General features: G+C 40.6%; 1 protein-coding gene and 1 long non-coding RNA gene across 6 annotated transcripts in view; one reads left to right on the top strand and one right to left on the bottom strand.

Moving 5' to 3' along the window:
* Positions 1-15,573, top strand: part of LOC134294713 (neurexin-2-like) — a 114,937-nt gene that overhangs the window by 61,887 nt on the left and 37,477 nt on the right. The gene's annotated exons all lie outside the window — the stretch shown is intronic.
* LOC134294718 (uncharacterized) lies at positions 1,935-14,804 on the bottom strand. The gene is made up of 3 exons (XR_010001437.1): positions 10,458-14,804; positions 6,335-6,495; positions 1,935-2,405 (listed from the first exon to the last, which is right to left on the bottom strand). It is a non-coding gene; the product is annotated as an uncharacterized LOC134294718 (long non-coding RNA).

The raw sequence follows: 15,573 nt of genomic DNA, 5'->3' as shown, positions 1-15,573 counted from the left end.
TATATCATGATATTTTGGTTCTAAATTCGTAAATACAGTAATTACAACATAACATTACTGCGTACTGAACTACTTTTTCTGTCAAATTTGTTGTATAACAATGTTTTGGTGCTTAATTTGTAAAATCATAACCTAATTTGATGTTTAATAGGCTTTTCCTTCATCCCTCCTTATTATCCAAGATATTCACTTATCCAAGCTTCTGCCGGCCCGTTTAGCTTGGATAAGTGAGACTCTACTGTAATAATATCAGTGAAATAATAAATGTGTCAATAATAATAAAAATAAGATAAAATAAATGTAGTAGTAACAATTATAATAGAGTAAAATAATAAATGAAATGATAATAATAGAGTAGAAAAATAAATGTAATAATATCAATAATAATAGAGGAAAAATAATCAATGTACCATATATACTCAAGTATAAGCTGACCCGAATATAATCAGGACCTTCACCCGAGTGTAAGGCGAGGAGGGCTTTTTCAGTCCTAAAAAAGGGCCGAAAAACTCAGATTATACTCGAGTATATACGGTAATAATAATAATGATGATGATGATTATGATGTACTAGTAAATGTTAGAAATGACTGGATTGTTTTCAACTATTTTGTTGACTGGTTTCGGAGGAAAGGTGGTTTGTAAATAAGGTTAACAACAACATTCTCACTCAGGCTGTGAGATGTTGGATACTTTGGTAAATGATGAAAATGATGTCAAAATTTGGTGCTTTATATCAGTGATACCATAGTTTTCAAATTTTCTCTGCTATGGCAGACATTTCTGACAATTGCCTACTGTTCTCCAACAGCGCTAAGAATTACCATGAAATGTCAACAATTGCTAGTCATAAGCTTTTAGATTCATACTAACTGTGCCTGGCCACGCGTTGCTGTGGCTTATGGGAATCCTTTGTTGGCTAGATGGAATAGCAGTAAATAGCCTTGGAGCCTCAAAGCCTGGCTGTTTTTTTCTTATGGGAATCCTAGTTTGGTGTGCTGGAATACAATGGAATAGGTTTGCTGCTTGGAAGTCTGGGTACTTGCGTTCTAGGGTAATAATTTTGGCCAAATTTGGTGTGATTTGGCCCAGTGGTTTTGTTGTTAACTCAGTCCTACAACATACATCACATTTATATATATATAGATATCACTTATCATCTATATATATAAAAGAGTGATGGCATCACGGCGACCCACAAAACAACAAAACTACAGGCCCCCCAACCTCGAAATTTGACGACACAACCCATCATCCACAGCTCTAGGTTGATACAACAAAAAGAAAAGAAAAATAAAGTCCTAATTAGAGAGAGAGAGGAATAATTGCTTTTATCCAATTGCTGCCAGCTAGAAGGCTAAGCTCCTCCAACTTGGTCTCCTAGCAACCCAATAAAAAATAATAAAAAACACTAAAAAATTAATACAATAAAATACCATAATAACAAAAAATAACTAAAAATAATACAAGAAAATAATAAAATATAATAAATAAAAAGATAACTTACAATAAAATTAATTAAAAAATAGAAATAACGTCAAATAAAAATTACACAACAATTTTAACCAATACCACCACCACTTTGCCACAGCAACGCGTGGCCGGGCACAGCTAGTAGATTCCTATAATCCTAGAATTGGAAGGGACCTCATGGGCCATCAAGTCCAACCCCATTCTGCCAAGAAGCAGGAAAATCGCATTCAAATCCCCCTCAACAGATGGCCATAAAGCCTCTGTTTCAAACCTCCAATGAAGAAGCCTCCACCACACTCCGGGGCAGAGAGTTCCACTGCTGAACAGCTCTCCCAGTTAGGAATTTCTCCCTCATGTTCAGGTGGAATCTCGTATATATGTATGTGTCAGAGTATTTGCAGCGCAGCAGTAGTTGGATGGAAGCAGTGGAACGCAGAACAAAGAGACACTCAGAGACATTGGTAAAACTATTTACAAAGTTTTACTGTATGCAGCAGTATTCAACACAAACAGACTTGCAGACGACAGATGAACACAGGACTGTTCTGTTCTCCAACAGAACTTGACTCGAACTCTAGGCAGACAGAACTCAACTGAATTGAACTGAACTGATGCAATCGTTATGCACAAACACTTGTGTCTGGATACTCCCTAGTTCCAGCCACACATCAAGTTCATCATAGCTTCTTGGCAATTAACTCTTTCCACACTATGGTACATTCTGGATGATGCAATCAGTTGCAATACAAGCATGGCACAAATTGCATTTAAACACTATAAACACAAATCCCACATTAACAGTATGCACACATGTTTGAAGATTTCCAAAGCAGCATTCGGGCTTTCAGAGAAGAGGAATCCACTATGAACCAAAGCAGACACTTCTCTCTTCCATCTCTGCTGCTGCCCACCTCTTTTCCTGGCAGCAAACTGCTGGAGAAATCAGAAACAAAAGCCTGCATCACAATACAACCCCACGGTGTAAAGATGCAGTTGCTGCTTGAGCTAAATTACCCCCCAACGAGTGCAGCTGGCAATTACGCCTGACATACGCTCAGCCAGCCGTGCCAGGAGGAAAGAAGAGTTACCGTCAGGATGGTTGCAAGGTTCAAGATCATTCAAAGGAAAAGCCTCCTGAAGCTTCTCTCTCTCTCTCTCTCCCCGCCTTCATTCGATTCCTTTCCCCCACCCACATCATTTTATTTTTAAAACGATTCCTTTGAAGATAGTTTGGAAACTACAGCTAGTTCAGCGATCGGCAGCCAGGTACTAACAGGGAGAGAACCACTCCCATGCTGCAGCAGCTCCACTGGCTGCCGGTCTGTTTCTGAGCTAAATACAAAGAGCTGGTTGTTACCTATAAAGCCCTAAACAGCTCAGGTCCAGGCTATTTGTCAAATCGCATCTCCCTGTATCGACCATCTCGGGCACTTCGGTCAGCGGAGGAGGCCCTACTCTCAGTCCCACTCCATAGCAGCTATGGTCCAAGTGACTGAACATTTTCAGCAACTTGGTCACTTAAATCGGTCCAGGTATACACTCGCTCTGTGCAATAATATTTTTACTGACTGTTTAAATATATATATTTTTTTAATGTGGGATTTTTATGAAAACGTGTATGTTATTGTCATTTTATACTTTTGATATTAGTGAAGTAGTCGTGGCATTGAAAGTTTGCCGTTTATATGTATGTTAACCACCCTGAGTCCCTCTGGGAATAGAGGGCAGTCTAGAAGTAAAGTTTTTATTATTATTATTATTATTATTATTATTATTATTATTATTAATGACACAACGACATTGTATGACACAGCAAACAAGATAGATATGCTGGGTTCCCTACTTCACACTTTAACAACACAACTGTTCAATGCTAAGGCTTCCCCGTCTGCGCAGGGTTCCATACTGCGCACTTTAACAACACAACCGTTCAATGCTAAGGCATCCCAACAAGATGAGTCCACAACAGACACTCTGCTGGCTGTTGTATTGGATCACACCTCGGACACTTCCTATTATTATTATTATTATTATTATTATTATTATTATTATTATTGACACAACGACATTGTATGACACAGCAAACAAGATAGATATGCTGGATTTTGTATCACAAAATCACAAGTCGAACACTTCCCAAGCGTTTAGGACTCTGTGATGTATTTTCGGATGATGCGCGCAGATTTCAGTCGGGTGGCCTTTTGCAGTTGGCAGATTGTAATTTTGTCAATGTCTATTGTTTCCAAATGCTGGCTGAGATCTTTTGACACGGCACCCAATGTGCCCATCACCACCAGGACCACCTGTACTGGTTTCTACCAAAGTCTTTATTTATTATTTATTTATTTACAGCATTTATATTCTGCCCTTCTCACTCCGAAGGGGACTCAGGGCAGACCACATTACACATATAGGCAAACATTCAATGCCTTTAACATAGAACAAAGACAAGACAAACATAGGCTCCGAGCGGGCCTCGAACTCATGACCTCCTGGTCAGAGTGATTCATTGCAGCTGGTTGCAGCTGGCTTGCTCTCCTGCCTGCGCCACAGCCCGGGCCCGCAGTTCAATCTTTGCAGTTCAATTTTGAGGTCCTGATAGCGGCTGAGTTTTTCTTGTTTTTTATTATTATTATTATTATTATTATTATTATTATTATTATTATTATTATATTGTATGACACAGCAAACAAGATAGATATGCTGTATTTCGTTTCACAAAATCACAAGTCGAACACTTCCCAAGTGTCTAGGACTGTGTGATGTATTTTTGGATGATGCGCGCAGATCCCAGTAGGGTGGCCTTTTGCAGTTGACAGATCTATTATTATTATTATTATTATTATTATTATTATTATTATTATTATTAACTGTGCCCGGCCACGCATTGCTGTGGCTTATGGGAATGCTTTGTTGGCCGAGTGGAATAGTAATGAATAGCCTTGCAGCCTAAAAAGCCTGAACTCTGGCTGTACCCTGGTGCCATTGTGACCGAGGGGGTTGCTAGGAGATGAAGTGGGCAGGGCCTAAAGGGGGCGGGGCCTACCCTTCTGATCAGCAACCAGGGTTGAAAATAGCTCTTCCTCTTTCTCTAATTTGGACTTTATTTTCCAGGGTTTTTTTGTTTGTTTGAAAGACATAGATTGGTTGGCTGTCTTTTGTGGCCAAATTTGGTGTGATTTGGTTCAGTGGTTTTGTTGTTTACTCAGTCCTACAAATGTACATGACATTTTTATATAGAATCACTAGCTGTGCCCGGCCACGCGTTGCTGTGGTGTTGTCTGGTGGTGTTGGTGAGAAATTGTTGAGGTAGTGGTGGTATTGAATGTCTGTTGTGTGGTTGTCTTTATGTTTAGTATGCACACTGAAGTGGATTATATGGCAGTGTGGAGTCAAGATAATCCAGTGCAAAGCAGATAATAACCCTTGCTGTTGACCTATGCAGCCCCGAAAGACAGTTGCATCTGTCAATTAGGGAAATTTAGGTACGCTTTATGCGGGAGGCTAATTTAACTAATTTACAACATCATAAAAAACTGCCAGCAAAACACGAGGAAAGGAATGAGGAAGTACAGCCACTAGTGGACAGTGAAGCAACAGCTCCCCCTGTGGCCGGAATCGTGAAGCTGGAAAAAAATGTTAAAAATGCCTCTGAGTCTGTCTATATATGTTGTTTGTCTGTTGGCATTGAATGTTTACCATATATGTGTTCATTGTAATCCGCCCTGAGTCCCCTTCGGGGTGAGAAGGGTGGAATATAAATACTGTAAATAAATAAATAATAAATAAATAATATAAGATTATAAATGGGTTATATAGCTGTGTGGAAGGGCCTTGAGTCTACACTGCCATATAATCCAGTTAAAATCTGATAATCTGTGGAAGAGGCCTAAGTGAGGCCTAACTGTGCCTGTCCCCTGGGCTGAGTAGGTTGCTAGGAGACCAAGTGGGTAGAGCTTAGCCTTCAAACTGGCAGCAATTGGATAAAAACTATTATTTCTCTCCGTGTAATTAGGACTTTATTTTTCTTTTCTTTTTGTTGTATCAACCTAGAGCCATTAATGATGGGTTGTGTTGTCAAATTTCGAGGTTGGGGGGCCTGTAGTTTTGTTGTTTTGCGGGTTGCCCTGATGCCATCACTCTTTTATATAGATAGATTATTATTATTCCTTTCAGGTCAACTTTCTATACATTTAGCTGCATTACAGGCACATAGCAGTTTTAAATAGGCATTCCAACCACTGCAATGAACCCAGTGGTTAATTCAGTTGTCTGTCCAACCCCTTGATCCAGAGGTCGGGCTTATCATGGCCTTTTCTGCTGTTCCTCCTGTTGATTCTGTGCCACGTGGAGACGGTGGCTGCCAGAGCACAGCATTCATCTCCAAGAAAAATTACCCTCTGCGTCGCCTGGAGAAGGAGACCTGAGATTAAACCCCCGCCGGCGCCGGCGCCGTGCACTCCATCACCTGCTCTTATCTTCCACACATTCCTTTCTTCCTTGTCTTTTTGGTGGCATCTTGACTCCTCTCGCCAAGAAATCGGCCGGCTCTCTTGTTCAAACAGGCAGAGCAATTTTTAAAGGAGAGGCCAGGCCGAGCTGCTGATGTCACAGATTTCCCTCTCTGCGAATCTGCATTCTCAGCACACGCTGGGTTAACTTTGATGGTGCCCCTCCGCCTTCGCAGTTACCTCTCATCTGAAATCAATGCCCCTTTCATCCTTGCTACAGAGCTTTGGTTCCTTATTGCTTCTAAAAAAAAATCATTTTTATTGAGTAACATTTACATGGAATAAAAACTGAGTCAAACATATAACAAAAAGCAACTACAGTACGACCCTTGTGCCCACAGTTTCATCTACCTGCATCTGACAAAATATGTCTCCTCTAGGGATTTTCAGAGTGGCGGGCGGTGGCACAGCGTGTTAAAGCGCTGAGCGGCTGAACTTGTGGACCAAAAGGTCGCAGGTTCAAATCCAGGGAGAGGAATGAGCACCTGCTGTTAGCCCCAGCTTCTGCCAACCTAGAAATTCGAAAACATGCAAATGTGAGTAGATCAATAGGTACTGCTCCGGCGGGAAGGTAGCGGCACTCCATGCAGTCATGCCAGTGGCCACATGACATTGGAGGAATGAGCTCCCGCTGTTAGCCCCAGCTTCTGCCAACCTAGCAGTTCGAAAACATGCCAATGTGAGTAGATCAATAGGTACCGCTCCGGCGGGAAGGTAACGGCGCTCCATGCAGTCATGCCAGTGGCCACATGACCTTGGAGGAATGAGCACCCGCTGTTAGCCCCAGCTACAACCAAGCTGGTGTAGGGACCATAAGCCAGAAAATAGTAGACTATTGCCTATATAGCTTTGCCTCTGCATATATCATATAGCCTTTATATAGACAATATAAGCACTTTGTATGAACCAAAGTAGTACAGTAGTCTCGGTTATCCAATGTAAATGGTCCGGCAGAACGTTGGATAAGCAGATATGTTGCATAATAAGGAGAGATTAAAGAAAAGCCTATTAAACATTAAATTAGAGCCTATTTTGGAAAACTATAGGTCAGTTCCTGTAACTTTAGATAAAAGCCGGGGATGGTTACACTGCATAGTTAATATTGGAGCAAATGAGCTCCCTTTTTCTAGTATGAATATGACAGCAAAAATAAGTTTGGTGCAAGCTCTATTGCTTTTCCTCCCTTTCCAGCTGGATCTCATCCAGGTCTTGGTACCATGGCTCAGCTCCAAAATATGTGCAGTAATAACAGCAGAGGATAATAATGGGCATGTGCTAAGTGTCTATCTTTCTATTTTTAAAGCGGCTGACAAGCTAAATATCAAACCCCCCTCAGCTGCCAATGTATTAAGGATAGCCGGATCCTTTTTCAGCGTGCTTTCTGTAGCCAGATTTTGTTCATTTTCATGGTTTCCTCCTTTCCGTTGAAATTGTCCACCTGCTTGTAGGTTTCAGTGGCTTCTCTGTGTAGTCTGACATGGTGGTTGTTCGAGTAGTCCATCATTTCTGTGTTCTCAAATAATATGCTGTGTCCAGGTTGTTTCATCAAGTGTGATGCTATAAACCCCACTTGCCTAGTTTCCAACAGACCTCATGACCTCTGAGGATGCCTGTCATAGATGTGGGCGAAACATCAGGAGAGAATGCTTCTGGTTGTGAGTGGTCCATCATTTCTGTGTTCTCAAATAATATGATGTGTCCAGGTTAGTTCATCAAGTGCCCTGCTATAAACCCCACAACAGACCTCACAACCTCTGATGATGCCATAGATGTAGGCGAAACGTCAGGAGAGAATGCTTCTGGTTGTTACAGTGGTCCACCATTTATGTGTTCTCAAATAATATGCTGTGTCCAGGTTGTTTCATCAAATGTGATGCTATAAACCCCACTTGCCTAGTTTCCAACAGACCTCACAACCTCCGAGGATGCCTGCCATAGACGTGGGTGAAACGTCAGGAGAGAATGCTTCTGGTTGTTAGAGTGGTCCATCATTTCTGTGTTCTCAAATAATATGGTGTGTCCAGGTTGGTTCATCAAGTGCCCTGTTATAAACCCCACAACAGACCTCATGACCTCTGATGATGCCATAGATGTAGGCATTTTCGTCAGGAGAGAATGCTTCTGAAACATGGCCACGCAGCCCGGAAAATTCACAGCAACCCAGTGATCCCGGCCATGAAAGCTTACAACATTTTACTAGTTGTTTATTCCCATTTTTCAAACATTGCTGTGCTGCTTTGTCATATCAGAACATTGTATCAATATTTGCTTTTTTGTTGATAATAGCTGCAATCAGAGTCTGAATAAACACATGGGTGAGAACACTTGTCAAGAACGAAAGAAACCACATATATTTCCGTACCAAGAGACAGTATGTAGTTGCTAGAGTTCAGGCAGGGATTTGGCATATCTGTGGGCTGGTTCCCAAATAATATTTAGGGAACCGTGGGAGAGTCACACCTTCCCCGGCTAACAAACCCAGTAGGTTTGCTGGGAGAATAAAGAGTCACCACATTAGGATTTGGAGAGCAAGGTTCGGATCTCTACTTGGCCATGGAAAATCACTCACTTATCCAACGTTCTGGATTATCCAACACATTTTTGTAGTCAATGTTTTCAATACATCGTGATATTTTGGTGCTAAATTCGTGAATACAGTAATTACTACATAGCATTACTGCGTATTGAACTACTTTTCTGTCAAACTTGTTGTGTAACATGATGTTTTGGTGCTTAATTTGTAAAATCATGACCTAATTTGATATTTAATAGGCTTTTCCTTAATCCCTCCTTATTATCCAACATATTCACTTATCCAATGTTCTGCCGGCCCGTTTATGTTGGATAAATGAGACTACTGTATTACTATTTGTAGATTTAGCATTCTATTGATTTCTCCTTCAACCATTCTCCAATATTCTTGCACTTGATCGCACTCCCATATCATATGATATAAACACCCCTCTTTGTTCACGACCGTGCCAACACTTATCCTTCATCCCTGGTAAAAAACGTGAAAGTTGTGAAGGAGTTCTGTACCATTTTTGTAACTTTTTCCTTCTTGCTTCCCTTAATACATTGGGATTCCTTCCAAGGTGATCCTTGGTGCTCGAGATGCTTGTCTATTCTTAAGGTGAAAAGCACATGTGTGCATGGATTAGGAATCAGCTGGTTTTCCCTGTAATAGGCAATAAGAGCACCTAAAGCTTCAGAGAGCTTCTGTTCAACCATTTCAAAGCTCCCTGAGCAGTGATGGCACGATTGTCAGTATAGTGATGGATTAGGAATCAGCTAGTTTTCCCTGTAATAGGCAGTAAGATCACCTAGAGCTTCAGAGAGTTTCTGTCCAACCATTTCAAAGCTCTCTGAGCAGTGATGGATTAGGAATCAGCTAGTTTTCCCTGTAATAGGCAGTAAGAGCACCTAAAGCTTCAGAGAGCTTCTGTTCAACCCTTTCAAATCTTCCTGCTTGAGCAGTGATGACACAATCGTCAGCATAGTGATGGATTAGGAATCAGCTGGCTTTCTCTGTAATAGGCAGTAAGATCACCTAGAGCTTCAGAGAACTTCTGTTCAACCATTTCAAAGCTCCCTGCCTGAGCGGCGATGGCACGATCGTCAACATAATTTAACTCAAGGAAGTAAAAAAGGAAGAAAGGAGGACAGAAGGTACGAAGTCATGACTAAGCTACACGTAAGGGCTATTATGAGGAAATGACTTCGCAATAGAGAAGTTTTACATGAACTCCTCTTGTTTTTGCTTTAGAAACTTATCAGTGACATCTGGCAGCTTCCATACTAGTGAAATAGAGCTCTAGTCCAACTTCAATGATTCGTTCAAAATGCAGATACTATTTTGTGAAGCACCTTGGATATACGTAGCTGCATTAACATTCAGACTGAAAACCAGAGCAGATTCTACACTTCCTCAGACGCAGGAGCCACCAGTTGCCATAGGAAATTAAAGACTGCCAAAATACAGTAGAGTCTCACTTATCCAAACCTCGCTTATCCAAGCTTCTGGATTATCCAAGCCATTTTTGTAGTCAATGTTTTCAATATATCATGATATTTTGGTGCTAAATTCGTAAATACAGTAATTACAACATAACATGACTGCGTATTGAACTACTTTTTCTCTCAAATTTGTTATATAACCTGATGTTTTGGTGCTTAATTTGTAAAATCATAACCTAATTTGATGTTTAATAGGCTTTTCCTTAATCCCTACATATTATCCAAGATATTCGGTTATCCAAGCTTCTGCCGGCCCGTTTAGCTTGGATAAGTGAGACTCTACTGTAGTTCCAATATTGTTTTGGGATGCTCCCTGGAGAATACCTCCTTTGGCAATGAGTTGCCACTTTACACCATGCGCCAATTAGGAATGCTGTATTGGTTGTGTGCGCACACTATTACCAATGAGTCTGCCTTCTGTGTGTGTGTGTGTGTGTGTGTATGTGTGTATGCTCACACTTTGCTCACTGGTCCTGTGCCTTCCAGCTCTCCTGCGTAGCAAGTGGTATTGGTAGGGGAACACAACAGGCAGTATCTGTGCCGGCGAGATAAGATTCTGTGCCTTGCGCTGTGGCTTTGACTTTGACTTGCTCTTGATGTCGTGACTTCCTGGAACAAAAACAAAGGGGAAAGTGAAGCTGGAAGGGGTGGCAGGAGAGGGGGAGAGAGAATGAGGTGTGCGAGGAAAACCAGTTGCCCAATTTCTTTGCTCCCCTCTGAATGAAAGGGGGCTGCAGACCCCGGTCGGAAAACAAAGACAGCGTGGGAAGTAATTGTGGGCGAGGGTGTGATGTGTGCATGCCAAACAAAGCCGTGCGCGTCCAGATGTCAATTCTGGCTCCAGGAATGGATGCATTGCAGAGGAGGAAAGGTATACCCACACAATATACACACAAGCAATCTGTTAAGGGTTAGCCATGCTGGTTTGTTTCAGTATGGGAAGTAAAGGAAAAAAAGCCGTTCTGTAGAACCTTTAAGACCAAATCTACGAGGGTTGAATTAAAAGCAATGCCTCCACCTTCGTTACTTCTGTTTGGATGGGAATATTTTAATAAATCAAATGCAGAAATAATCCTAAGAATGTGCTCTTTACCACTATTCACTTTTCCACATAATGACCAGATAATTGGATACATTTCTGCCAACGATGAACAAGTTTTCTGAAGCCGTCACGGGAAGAAGTCGACACTCGGTTTCCACAACCAGCGTCTCACAGGACCAACTGTGCACAGATCTTCCGATAGCCAAGCATACTTCACACTTTAACAACACAACCTTTCAATGCTAAGGCTTCTCCGTCTGCACAGGGTTCCATACTTCACACTTTAACAACACAACCGTTCAATGCTAAGGCTTCCCGCCAAATGGAGCTAACTGTAGATGAGAGTCTCCTGAACAAGCCATTACCTGCCACAGACCAGGACTGCCATCTGTTGAGGAGTTACAAAGGTGGAGGCATTACTTTTCATTCAACCCTCCTGTTTTAGTATCAACTTTTGTGGCTTGCAATCCACTTCTTCAGATGAAATGATGGAGTACCGTATTCATTGATTTGAGGAGCTGGGGAGGGGGCGAAATGGGATACGGAAAAAACGGGATTGTAACATTAGGCACTTAGCATAAACATGCTGGCACCGTTAAGCGAAAACACGGGTCTGCTTGGCTGTTAATTGGCTCTGAAGTGTGAAACTAATACGTTCTGCTTTCAGGAAAGTTTGGTGCTGTTGGAAGCAGAGCCTTTTCTTGAAGGCTTTTGTTTGTTTGTTTGTCATACGCACAACTATCATGAAAGCCAGCCTATTAATATATATAATGGGCTGAAAAGCCATTTTCTCTGTTCAAACCACTGGTAATTGACTGGAATTTGCAAATGTATCCCAATTACAAAAACATTTAACCTACTGATGCCTCAATTAATGTAATTTTATTGGTATCTATTTTTATTTTTGAAATTTACCACCCTCGGCTTATACTGGAGTCAATGTTTTCCCTGTTTTTTTGTGATAAAATTAGGTGCCTTGGCTTATATTCCGGTCGGCTTATACTCGAGTATATATGGTAATTGGAATGTATTTTTATTTCTGAAATTTACCACCCTCGGCTTATACTGGAGTCAATGTTTTCCCAGTTTTTTTGTGATAAAATTAGGTGCCTCGGCTTATATTTGGGTTGGCTTATACTCGAGAATATATGGTATTATTATATTATCATATCATCCATTGAGTTTCAGAACTAAACCCCATTTTTTGTGACCCTAGCCAAATATCCCAGCCATGACATCAAAGTGTGACCTTTCTGTTCTGAGTGATAATTGTCTACAAAAGGACTTTTAATCTGGGTTTATTATAAGGGTTCTTCACTCCAAATGAAGAAGGAGAGCTTGAAAGCATTGGCAATGCAATATGTGGATTCCTGGGGTGGACTCTTTGGGGTCAAAGGAGGGTCCATGGGGCTCCTGTGTTTCAAAGAAAACATTCAGAAGCCACGAAAGTCACTCCCAGAGTAAGATCTAAGCTCCGTGCAGTCCTGTGTGGTTTAAAATCCTTTTTAAAAAGCTTCAAGTAAGCTTGTGTCAAGACTGGCATGGGCGAAAGAGGCTTAAACCTTGTTCCTCTGCAGCTGGTTTTTTGTTGCAAAATTGGCCCCCCTGTGCCGGTTAAGGCAAAGAAAACCCCGTTTCTGCCTTTGGAGCTCCTACGCAGAGAGGGAATTTTGAAACAAAAACCAGTCAGGGGTGCAATGGAAGGTTAAGCCTCCCCCGCCCAGAGATGGATCGGTCCCCCAACTCTTATTAGAGAGGAAGAAAGAAAAGAAAACGATTTTAAATTGCACAATATGTGTTTTATCATAATGTGCCTCATTTTGCCACAGTGGAGTTTTTTTATACCAAATATACATTGAGGGACTCATTTAGACCAGCCTTTTGTAGTTTAAGCAAGGATTTAGATTTCCTTCAATTTGAGATATATGTTTATATAAGCTCCCTGCTCTGTATTGTGTGGTTGTGTTACGATAATATATACAGTAGATACTCGAATATAAGCCAACCCAAATGTAAGCCGAGGCACCTAATTTTACCACAAACAACTGGGAAAACATTGACTCAAGTATAAGCCGAGAGTGGTAAATTTCAGAAATAAAAATCGATACCAATAAAATTAAATTAATCAGTAGATTAAAATTTTTTGAATACAGTAGAGTCTCACTTATCCAAGCTAAATGGGCCGGCAGAAGCTTGGATAAGCGAATATCTTGGATAATAAGGAGGGATTAAGGAAAAGCCTATTAAACATCAAATTAGGTTATGATTTTACAAATTAAGCACCAAAACTTCATGTTATACAACAAATTTGACAAAATGTAGTTCAATACGCAGTAATGTTCTGTTGTAATTACTGTATTTACGAATTTAGCACCAAAATATCACGATATATTGAAAACATTGACTACTAAAATGGCTTGGATTATCCAGAGGCTTGGATAAGTGAGGCTTGGATTAGTGAGACTCTACTGTATTATTACATTGTATCACATCATAATATTATTATTAATATTACATTAGTGAGACTCTACTGCATTATTACATTGTATCACATCATAATATTATTATTAATATTACATGATGATAATATTATAATGCAATGCAATTTAATACTAATAATAATACAATATAATAATATTAATTATATATTATTTATTTCACGTAATATTACCGGTAATAGTACAGTATAGTGGTGTGCTGCAATATGCTGGTATATTGTGCTAGTGTAGTGCTGTGCTAATATAATATAATACACTGTAGATAAATATTATTTGTAAGCCACTCTGAGTCCCCTTTGGGGCGAGAAGGGCGGGATATAAATGTAGTAAATAAATAAATGAAGCCCAGATACTGTGGATGGGATTGCTTTCATGTGCAGATACATGTGGTGCCAGTCCTAACGGCATAACCCGAAAAACTCCATCAGGTTGTGGATGAACTACAACTCACATAATGCCAGGTTAATCCCAAAAAACTTCATCAGTACTTAAAGCTTGTTATGTTGGGCAAATTTGCTTTGTATGCATCATTGGTAAGGTTAAGTGCTCTCTTGCTGTAGGGTAAACTACAACTCCCACTATGTTTTCGGACCCCTCAAACCCCTCCAGTAGGTCAAGTTAGTTATTATGATTCTGCGTGCCAAGTTTGGTTCAGGTCCATCATCGGTGGAGGTCACAGTTTCTCTGGTTGTGGGTGAACTACAACTCCCAGAAAGGAAGGTCAGTTTCCTAACCCTAACCCAAACACTCCAGTAATCCAATTTTGGGATATAGGTCTGTGTGCCAAATTTGGTCCAGATCCATCGGTGTTGGGGTTCACAGTGCTCTCTGGATGGAGGTGAACTACAACTCCCCCAAATCAAGGTGAATTTTCCCCAAAGACCTCCAGTATTTTTTCTTGGTCATGGGAGCTTCTATGTGACAAGTTAGTTCCAGTTCCATCATTGGCAGAGTTTAGAGTGCTCATTGATTGCAGATGAACTATACATCCCAGTCCCTACAACTCCTGTAAATCATGGTGAATTATTTCATAGGCTGTTTTTTCCCATCTTGTCTGAATTAAGCCTCAGCCTACTGCATGTAGAACTGCACATAGCTCTCAGTGCTTCCCCATCAAACTTTTATTCTTAATTAAAGAGCTGTGGATGTCATAGCCTTTCATCAGAGGATCCTGCTCCGTCCCCTTTGTTATGAATTGATCGGAGCTGCTTTGATCACAACCACTCCACCAAACCAGATTACAGACTGATGAAATTAAGGCAAAGCCATTTGATAAAAGCAGATTTATTTGATGATGGATGGATCATGTAGCCACGGCTTATGACAAGTATACACTGTTGTTGCAGTGGATTGAAACCCACTTTCTTCCTAAATCCAGGTGTCCCAAAAATACAGAATTTCCCCCAATACTCTCTCCCTCCATGTCCTAGGTAGGCAATAGTTTCCTCCTCATCCACACTGGCTCTCATTTAGGATACTAATTTATGTTAATACTCTGTGGCATGGAATGAGGACGTTTTCTGGGGTTAATGAATCTGGAGTACTGTATATACTCAAGTATAAGTCAAATGGGTGGAAAGAAGGAAGAGACAAAATTAATCCGTAAAAAAAGAAATTGGGGTGGTTGAGATGTACCATACCGTATATACTCGAGTATAAGCCAACCCGAATATAAGCCAAGTCATCTAATTTTACCACAAACAACTGGGAAAACATTGACTCAAGTATAAGCCGAGAGTGGTAAATTTCAGAAATAAAAATAGATACCAATAAAATTACATTAATTGAGGCGTCAGTAGGTTGGATGAGCAAAGGTTGGATAAGCAAAACTCTACTTTACTTTGTATTGATGATGTTAATATTGAAACTCAGTAATTCAAAGCAAATAAAGACAAACGGCACTGAATGGAACACAGCAGGAGGATAACACACCTGGGCATCTCCTGGGCAACGTCTCTGTAGACAGTCAATTCTCCTATACCAGAAGCAACTTGCAGTATGTTCCCAAGTTGCTTCTGACACGATTTAAAAAA

The sequence above is a fragment of the Anolis carolinensis genome, unplaced genomic scaffold, assembly GCF_035594765.1.
Source record: "Anolis carolinensis isolate JA03-04 unplaced genomic scaffold, rAnoCar3.1.pri scaffold_19, whole genome shotgun sequence".
Classification (NCBI taxonomy): Eukaryota; Metazoa; Chordata; class Lepidosauria; order Squamata; family Dactyloidae; genus Anolis; species Anolis carolinensis.
Note: the sequence above shows the minus strand (reverse complement) of the source record. Positions and strands in the feature narration are given on the sequence as shown.